Source organism: Xyrauchen texanus, chromosome 1 (genome assembly GCF_025860055.1).
Source record: "Xyrauchen texanus isolate HMW12.3.18 chromosome 1, RBS_HiC_50CHRs, whole genome shotgun sequence".
Lineage (NCBI taxonomy): Eukaryota > Metazoa > Chordata > Actinopteri > Cypriniformes > Catostomidae > Xyrauchen > Xyrauchen texanus.
Genome location: NC_068276.1, coordinates 64677285 through 64686403, shown reverse-complemented (window position 1 = coordinate 64686403; position 9119 = coordinate 64677285). Strand labels below are relative to the sequence as shown.

The following is a 9119-nucleotide window of genomic DNA, read 5'->3' as shown; positions in this document are numbered from 1 at the left end:
GAAAAGACAGCCTTAAGCTGTGTACAAGAATTACCTCATCTACAAAGTCTCAAGGAGGGAGAATTTCCTTTCCACCCACAAAAGCACGACCGCCCACGAAGAAAGCTGGCTTGCCATCTTTCCGGGCCTGATCAACAATGGGCCACAGTTTCTTTCTTTTCTCTCTGTCCTCTGCCGACAAGTCCTCCGCCAGTTTGAGGTTTTTGGTCTTCAGGAAGCCGGAGTTCTTTGTAGAGCGCCACACAGCATCACGGTAGAATCTGGAAGAGAAGTGCAGGATGACACCTCTCGGTTGAATGTTACCAGGCTTCCTGGGGCCAAGGCGGTGAACGACGTCTATGGCATCTGGAAGCCTGGTTTTAGCCTCTGGAAGCAGACCCTGGCATATCCGGATGATCTCAAGTCGCAGATCCTGCTGATTGTTTTCGTCTAGGCCGTAGAGCTTGAGATTCCAGCGTCGGGAGTAAGCTTCTAATTGAGAAACACGCTGCTCAGTCTTGTCAGTATTAACTTTGCAGGCCTCAATCAGCGAATCACAGCGGTCAACTCTCTCTTTAACACTTTTAACTTCAGCACAAACAGCATCAAAGGAATCTTTAATACCGGTGATCTGCTTGGTGTTTTCTGTAACTGCCATCTTCACGTCGGCAATCACCATGGAGTTGTCACTGACCAACTTTTCCAAGGCATCTGACCTGCTGTTTATCAGCTGCGAGAGGGAGGAAAGCTGGGAGAGGATTGCGGCAGTTGTCGTATCTTCCACACGTCTACATTTAGGTGCAGGTGATATAACCGGGTAATGGGAAGTTGCGGAAAATTATCATCCACTAACGAGACCTTCAGTACCTCCGTGTCTGACTCGAGGTAGTCGTGCATGTTGTCAATGAGCATGTTGTTTGAATCTGACTGCTCAGTGGGAGCTAACGTTTCAGCCATGTTGGTAAAACACGTACCAGCCAGCGCTTTTTTAGCGCCGCTTTTCCTCTTCTCCTGAGACTTCATTATACCAGCAAAAGTAACCAGAATACAGCCGGACAAACGCGGTACATGAACTAAAAGCAAAAAGTCCGTTTTGTACACACTTTAACTATATAGAAAACAGTTCGGTTTGCGGAGCTCAGAGAAACACGTCCACTCAGAGCGCCATCTTGGTCGACCCCCCAGCATTTGTGTCATGCGTGTCACTACTCGATCCGTACCGGAAACACGATCGGTACTGCGCATGTGCGAAAATGCGTCTACTTCCTGTCTGAAGTATGTCGAAACAATTTACGGCAGTAGTTATTTGACACTACCCGATCAGTACCGGAGATAGCTTAACTAGTGATTCTCTTGATATAAAGACAATAATTGTATTGTTCCTATTGATGCATATTTCTTATTTCATACCTACGAGAGTTTTGTATGTTTTTTTCTTGTTAATAAAAACAAAAAAATACACTGTTTTTGTAAAATATATTTCAAGGTTAATATGTGGCACAAATTAAATTTATAAAATAAAATATATGGAAAAATAATTTATATATATATATATATATATATATATATATATATATATATATATATTGTATTGCTTAATGTGAGCATTCAGTTCACAGTGTGGTACAACAAAGTTAATACACAACAATAAATATAAAGAATAACAGCAATATAAGAATAGTTAAGGAAACTACTTTACCAACACCATAACTCAAAACAGAAACAAAACTAAAAAAGTAACTAAAATAATAAACTAGAAAGAAAAATTAACTAAATTAAACATTAATTAAATTAAAATGTTTGAGTGCTTTTTTGTTAAGTGAAGTTTTATCTCTTGTAAGAATACCAAAAAAATAGGTTTACAATTAAAAATATTTACATTTATGAATATAAAATCTACATAGGAAAATAATTACATTTATTATAAAGCAGGCATTTGGATCTGCTTCAACAAATTCAAAAATAACAGTTTTAGGATTCTTTGAAAAACTTAGATTTTTAGATAAACAAACTAACATCTTCCCAAAGTTGCAAAGAATAAATGCACGACCAAAACAAATGATGAGAGGTTTCAGTGTCATTCTGACAAAAAGAGCAATTAGTGTCAAAATCAGATCGAAAATGTTTCTTTAAGAAATTTTTGACAGGGTAAATATTATGAATTAAAAAGATATTTCTTTTACTTCGTGAGGAAAAAGTTTTTTTGCATAGACCATATATTTTTCCAATTTAAATGATCAAAGAGTCCAATATGAGATTATAGGAGGGGCAGAGACAATGTTCTCAAGGAATAGAGCTCTTATTTTATGATTCCTTACTTTTTTCAATGAAACATATCTCACCAATAGGTGTGCTTACAGGTTCAGGAGTGTAATGAACCCATAAGAGAGAGTATTATTTTTGAAAATCACGTGTAAGCCAGATGGAATAGCATCATAACTGTTATATTCTGAAAAAAATTCAGTATACTTAAAAAGCAAACCTTCGTTATTAAAGAGCTGTGTTACATGAAATATTCCATTACTGAACCAGTAATTATAGAACAAAGATTTATTCTTAAATAGAATGTTCCTATTGTTCCATAAGTAACACAGATGAGGAGAAAAGTTTAGTGCCAAAAAAACTTGTTGGTGAAAGTTACATTGACAGGGACTTTTTGAATAACATAATTACATTAAAAAAAAAAAAAAAAAAACAATTTGCACCACCAAGTTGTGAGAAGGCAAGCTGAGGGAAAATATTCCAAATAGAGGTGGGCTTTTTAAGGAATCGATTAAGCCAGTTTTTTTAATTGTGTTATTTAGTGAGCTGAAATCAATGAAGTTTAAGCCACCCTTTTTGTGAGAATTTAGTATCACTGACTTTTTCAAATAATGGTATTTGTTTTTCCATAAAAATGTAATTAATATCCCATTGATTACTTTACATGTGGGCTTATCAATGTACAATGCCTGAGTGCCATTAATTAGGCGAGACAGACCCTCTGATTTAACAAGCAAATCTCTGCCTTTCAAAGATAGGTCGCTCTGCAGCCTGCAATTACGCCGTTTCATTGTTTATGTAACAATTGTGTTCAAATTAGCAGTGCATATAGAGTTATATTTGGTTATTTGTATACCCAAATATGTAACAGTTTTTAACTGAAACACCACAAATTGTATGGTACTGTTTTTAATCTGAAGTAATTCACATGTATTGAGATTAAGAGGTAAAAGCCTCAGGCTTTAGAAAAGACACGAAGAGTACCATAGGGCTGCTGTTAAACTAAATAGTTTACATTTGTTAGAACCCATTTGGGAAATACAGATGTGTAAGTGTGTGTGCGTTTCTTTACATTTAATATTTTATTTTCTAAAGATATGTTCTACTTATTTCAGCATACTTCAACAAATGTCTGCATTTAAGAAACACACAGGATAAAGTTATTTATTCATTCAATTTATTTAATAAATTAATGAATTGCTTCCATCCCTCACTCACTGGAACATGGCATTGACCTTCAGGCCTTGTTCATCAACACAGTATGACAAAAATGTTTCCATGTCCTCTTGACACTGAAATATAAACAAAAAGTCATCCTTTGTATTGGAGAATTCACCCCCCAGGACCTTCCTGAGGGCATTTTGTTGTTCATCACTGTTCATTTGCAGAAAAGCAGTCTCTCTCACATCCCCATGGAACTTATTATATCTGTGATTGTGAACCCAGTGCCAAGCTGTATGAAGGTCTTTTACAATGGTCAGCTGTTGCACCTGGTGAAATATATATATATATAAAAATGGCACGTAAACTAATTAAACTATTTATCCAGCATGCATGCAACTGCTTGATATATGACCACTAAAATCATTTACCTTATCAGTGTCCTCTTAAACCACAACTCTTCTGCTGGGCAACAGTTTTGTGGTGGACAGGCTCAAGGGTTCCCTGAAGGAGTTGGGATGCTTCTTCTGTCCAGTATGCAAATCTCTGTCCATACCTTTGGAAAATATATAAATGTATGTGCACTCTATTTGTAAACCAACTTTCTAGTATCATTTTGCCAACAGTGACTTAATACAGCCAAGATACTGAAATTTTATCTGTAGAGTCTGTCATACCCTTTTAGGCAAAACCTCTCCATCAGCTGAATGCACCACCACTGGCAAATCAATGGCACCTCCTCCTACAAACACAAAAACAAAAATACAAATAAAAAAAATGGACATATACCAGTAGTTTGATGGCATACTTGTGTGAAAATCCAGCTTACTGTGATCCTGGAGAAACATCCTCTCAGTTGGTCCATCTGATGATGCACAAATACGTGACAATTAGTAACAACAGGAATTACACGCAAATATCAAATTTTCTATATATATATAATTTTATTTTAAACTGTTTATCAAACATTCTTACTTTTCAATCTGTAGTATGTCCTCAGTCTTGACACACTGACCCTCTGGAAAGTTGAACCTTTCACAATAGTGGCCCTTGGTGCCGAATAGTAAATGTGTTTCCTGTCCGTCGTTTCTTGGGGTCCCGTGAGAGCAGAACATCACTGGCCTGAACAGAACATACTCGGACATACTTGTGCTTGCGATTTTGGAATGACTTTTGTTGTATGCTCTGAGTGCTCTCTATGTTGCGAAGAACCTAAAAAAGCAGTACCCAAAAATTAAAACTCATTGAAAACAAAAACAGAATTCTCTGGTCTCGTCTATTGATGGGTCATCCACCCCAGTTTATGTAGGTCACAATGAGTCACCTCTGTAATCTAATCTTTTCCTGGTGATGCTATCTACTGAGGTAGAGAATGCTAAAGTGATAGTGACACTCTGGGCACACATAGACACACACAGTCCCAGAAACATTACATTATCCACATCTCTAAATATACAGTGTAACAGTGACATAACAAGAGCTCAAAGACTCAAAATCATAGCAAAGAAAATATGTAGATCAACCTATGCCTAAAACATAATAAAAACATAATAAAACCTTTACAAAACTTCACCTTGTTGACAAACTCCTTCCCTTGGTCTGTAATGATTTTCCTAACCATGCCGAACAAGTACAACTTTGTGGTTATTATTGCAGACACCTCAGCTGCTATCTTAGATTGCATTGGTTCTGCAATCACCCATTTGGTGTACAGGTCTGTCATGGTAAGGACATACTTGTTGTTGCGTGCTGTTTCTGGCAGTGGTCCAATCAAATCCAAACCAAGCTCTTCCCAAGATTATTTTACCTGCATGGCACAAAATTAGCATCAGCCAAATGCTGGGAAAAATTTACACAAGCTTGAGACTAGCTTGTTAGTCTCATCAGTATGCTAAATTATTGTAAGCAGTACCTTAATGGAATGCAAGACACAACAGTCTTGATGGGGTCATTCAACTGGCAGCGGTGACAAGATCTGACCTAAAAAGCAAAAAAAAAATGTTTTAACAAAATATCTAGAAAAATATCCAGTTGATACAAGTTGGTGATGACAATAAATATAACTTCTAAATCAAGGAGGTATCGAAAAATCAGAGGTGGCAAAAATAGACACATCTTTAAGTATAGATATTGTAAAGAAAAAAACTGGAAAAAGTAGAAGTAAAATAAAAAGAAGAAAGTAAAAGTAAAGTACCACCAATGTAGTACTGGATAATTGTTTCACATCCTGGATAATTGTAGGCCAATATTAGCCAGCAATAACCCTCTTTTGAGTGCCTCTAACACCACTGTGCCAGTCCCAGGGTTATTGTGGCACTCCATAAGAACAGACCTCTTCTCTTCCTCTGACAGGATGTACTGCCTACTAGGACCGATGTAGAAGAGTCTGTCGTCTGTTTTTAGAGGAAAAAAAGAAAAAGTTGGAAAAAGTAAAAAGACTACATTATAAACTACATTATATTCCCTTTTTTTTTTTTTTATAATACCCATGTATTAATATCCAGATAAGTGAGCTGAACAAGTACAGATAACGTAGCTTAATAAGATATTTTAAACACAATTTGTGAATTAAGCACATGACCCTGGTTGTTCCAGACAGTCAGTTCTCTTTTTTCATTATAAAATCTCTAGGTATAAAGTTACCTTTAATAGCAAAATTCGTAGACGCCCGTTTCACCTTCCGACGCTCTGTGGGATTGTCGGGAATTTCTCCTTTTAAGACAAATTCTTGAATGATTTGTACATACAACACAAAATAATCCATATTTAATTCAGTCACTCAACACCCCGACTCTATAAATCGAGCACATGCGCAGTACAAATCGTGACAGTAAAGTCGACCTGTAGTGCATACTGTCGTAAAAACGTTGGCGATGACAGGAAGTGACATCAAATGTGAGTTTTCGCACATGCGCGGTACCAATCGTGTTTCCGGTACGGATGCGCACAGAGATGAACTGAACTAAAGATCTTGAGCGGGAAACTGCCGCCGCTTGTTTGAAAAGACGATCCGTTCAGTCATTGGTCAACTGTGATGCGTAGACGTCCATATCAGCCAATCACAAGCCTCTTTGCCCTCCCCACACTGAGCGCGTGCTCGAACTAGCCTTTATAAAGCAGCGGTGTAACGATCATCTGCATTTCCTGTGAAGAACAGAGAAGAGACTGTTGAAGTCATGGCAAGAATTAAACAGACCGCTCGTAAATCCACCGGAGGAAAAGCCCCGAGGAAGCAGCTCGTTACTAAAGCCGCCCGTAAGAGCGCTCCAGACACCGGTGGAGTCAAGAAACATCATCGTTACAGACCCGGTACCATGGCTCTGAGAGATCCGCCGTTATCAGAAGTCCACTGAGCTGCTGATTCACAAACTGCCTTTCCAGCGTCCGGTGAGAGAAATCGCTCAGGATTTCAAGACGGATCTGCGCTTCCGGAGTTCCGCTGTCATGATCCTGCAGGAGTCCAGCGAGGATTATTTGGTCGGTCTGTTCGAGGACACCAACTTGTGTGCCATCCATACCAAGAGGGTCACCATCATGCCCAAAGACATTCAGCTGGCACGCCGGATTCGCGTTTAAATCCAGTGACGTCACCCACATCAACCCCGGAGACTCTTTTAAGAGTCACTTCAATCCCACTGACGGATCATTTCCGGTCTGGCTTTATTATAGATGATGTCAGAAGTTATTTTTGTTCTTGTGTGTTTAGTGGATTTTGGAGTTCCACATAATCAACACTCACAAGTGTCATAAAGCGCTAGTCACGAATAGTTTCTGCTTCATGTGTTTATCTGCATTAAAAATATATAGTAATTATTTACTGAATGTTCTTAGATGTGTCACATCATTATAGATGTCTTTTGTTTCTCTCTTTTATTGCTAATGTTTAATATAAAACCAGTTCTGGAGAGAACAAGCTTTGTGATAACTCGCCCCCCCAATAACATTAAATGCAGTCGGTCACCACATGTACAATTAAATATAGCTGATAACATTTCAACTTCTGCTCCATGTTGATCTTAAAATAAATCTTGTTAATACATCGAATATATTTGAGTGAAATAAACTGCATCGATAAGATGAGAGCGAGAAATAAACACGTGACTTGACTTTTGCTCCTCCTTCAGTGGTGTTTCTACTAGGTCCTGTAGGGGAATGTAAATTTCTTCTCCGTCTGTTGTTCACGAAACATTCGAGTGGAAATCGAATGCGCGTCATCATGTTTGGAAGTTGATAAGGCTGGAAAGGAGGCACAAAAGCGTTTTGTGTTATAATATTCAGTAAATTGTCAAACCCGCTATTCGTCGATTCAGAGGATAAACGACTTTATTCTGGATAAATTAAACGCGCTTTTAAGAGTTACACATCTCACACTAAATAGTCGATGTTTAAACGGTGTTTTATTTCATTTTAAATTAGTAAACCGAAGAGAGGAAAGTGAATCTTATTGTCCGTTTCAAATACGAGTCGATGGGCGGGACCTTCATTTCAAAGCTTTTGATTGGCTCTCTTTCCGCCCGTCAATCTAAGAGCTGACCAATGAAATCATTTAGTGTGTTTGATCCATGAAGACACACAATCAGAGGACGCGTCGACTCCTTTATAAATTAGCATAGAGGAATAAAAACTGCAGTCAGATGAATCTCATTGTGCAAGAGAAACTTTGTGCAAGTGTATTTAGGAGAATTTGTGATTTTAAAGGCAAAGTCTGGTCACAACAAATATTAATTTAGCTTCATGATTACTGCACTTTGTATGAAGTCAACTGATATATAAAAGCGGTTTATTAGATTATTTTTGAAAATGCCACACTTTACTAAAACTTGTACACAGTTCTGTATATTGAACTTTTCATAAACAGATTAAAGTGGTTTAGAAACTTTTCAGGATTAATATAAAAACGAATTATTTAGATTGTTAGTTAGATTAATACATGCACCAATACATTGACACCATCTTCTGGACAATAAAGGCTCTACATGATACAATTGTACAATTGTAATGTCATTCTTAACTAGTATATCAGAATTATATAAGACATAGAAACACACATACGCAGGTTTATAATGTAAGAGTTAGTTTACATGAAAGAGCAAATTCTGAACTTAAACAAGAAAGTGTCCCAACTACAATAAATGTTGCACTATTAAACACACATTTAAAATAAGCGCATTATAAAAGCAGAAGGTTTGTGTACAAACTTCCCGACACAAAATACAAGAAACATGATCCGAACTTTTGCATGTAAAGGCATTTAACGGCATTCTCTCATTACATGTTGACGTCAAGACTGGATAAAAAACATCTCAAAATCTCATGGAAATCCAGTTTTGTCTTGTCAGGTGTCTTTTTTAATGAATGATCTGATCATTGATTGATTTCAGCGTTTCTTCTACATGTAAATGTGTGTATTTTAAAATAAACTTGATCAATTCTTGCAGGTTTTTTTCTTTCGGTGATTAAAATCTTGAGCATAAGTTGCATCGACTCCAGCACTGCCACCTAAAAGACACAAATGAATAATAATAATAAAGTAAAAAGCTTCAGCTGTATTTGGCACATTCAGCGGGATCATTTGAACTGTAATTGTGACTTTTGAATGATGATATTATATGTGTGTTTCTCTCACCTCTGTCTGTGTTCTGCTTCAGATCAGAGTAAACTGTCTTCTGGTACTAAATATTTAAGACTCTACCTGTGCTCTTCTTATAGTTTGTATC

At 37.2% G+C, this 9119-nt stretch overlaps 2 long non-coding RNA genes and 1 pseudogene across 2 annotated transcripts; 1 reads left to right on the top strand and 2 right to left on the bottom strand.

Moving 5' to 3' along the window:
* Nucleotides 1-3456: 3456 nt before the first annotated feature.
* On the bottom strand, nucleotides 3457-4134 carry LOC127643643 (uncharacterized). The gene is made up of 3 exons (XR_007970551.1): nucleotides 4080-4134; nucleotides 3834-3958; nucleotides 3457-3731 (listed from the first exon to the last, which is right to left on the bottom strand). It is a non-coding gene; the product is annotated as an uncharacterized LOC127643643 (long non-coding RNA).
* A 347-nt stretch (nucleotides 4135-4481) lies between these two features.
* LOC127643652 (uncharacterized) lies at nucleotides 4482-5375 on the bottom strand. Its single transcript, XR_007970557.1, has 3 exons — nucleotides 5315-5375; nucleotides 4976-5209; nucleotides 4482-4614 (listed from the first exon to the last, which is right to left on the bottom strand). It is a non-coding gene; the product is annotated as an uncharacterized LOC127643652 (long non-coding RNA).
* A 1184-nt stretch (nucleotides 5376-6559) lies between these two features.
* LOC127643490 (histone H3-like) lies at nucleotides 6560-8877 on the top strand (annotated as a pseudogene).
* The last annotated feature ends 242 nt before the right edge of the window (nucleotides 8878-9119 follow it).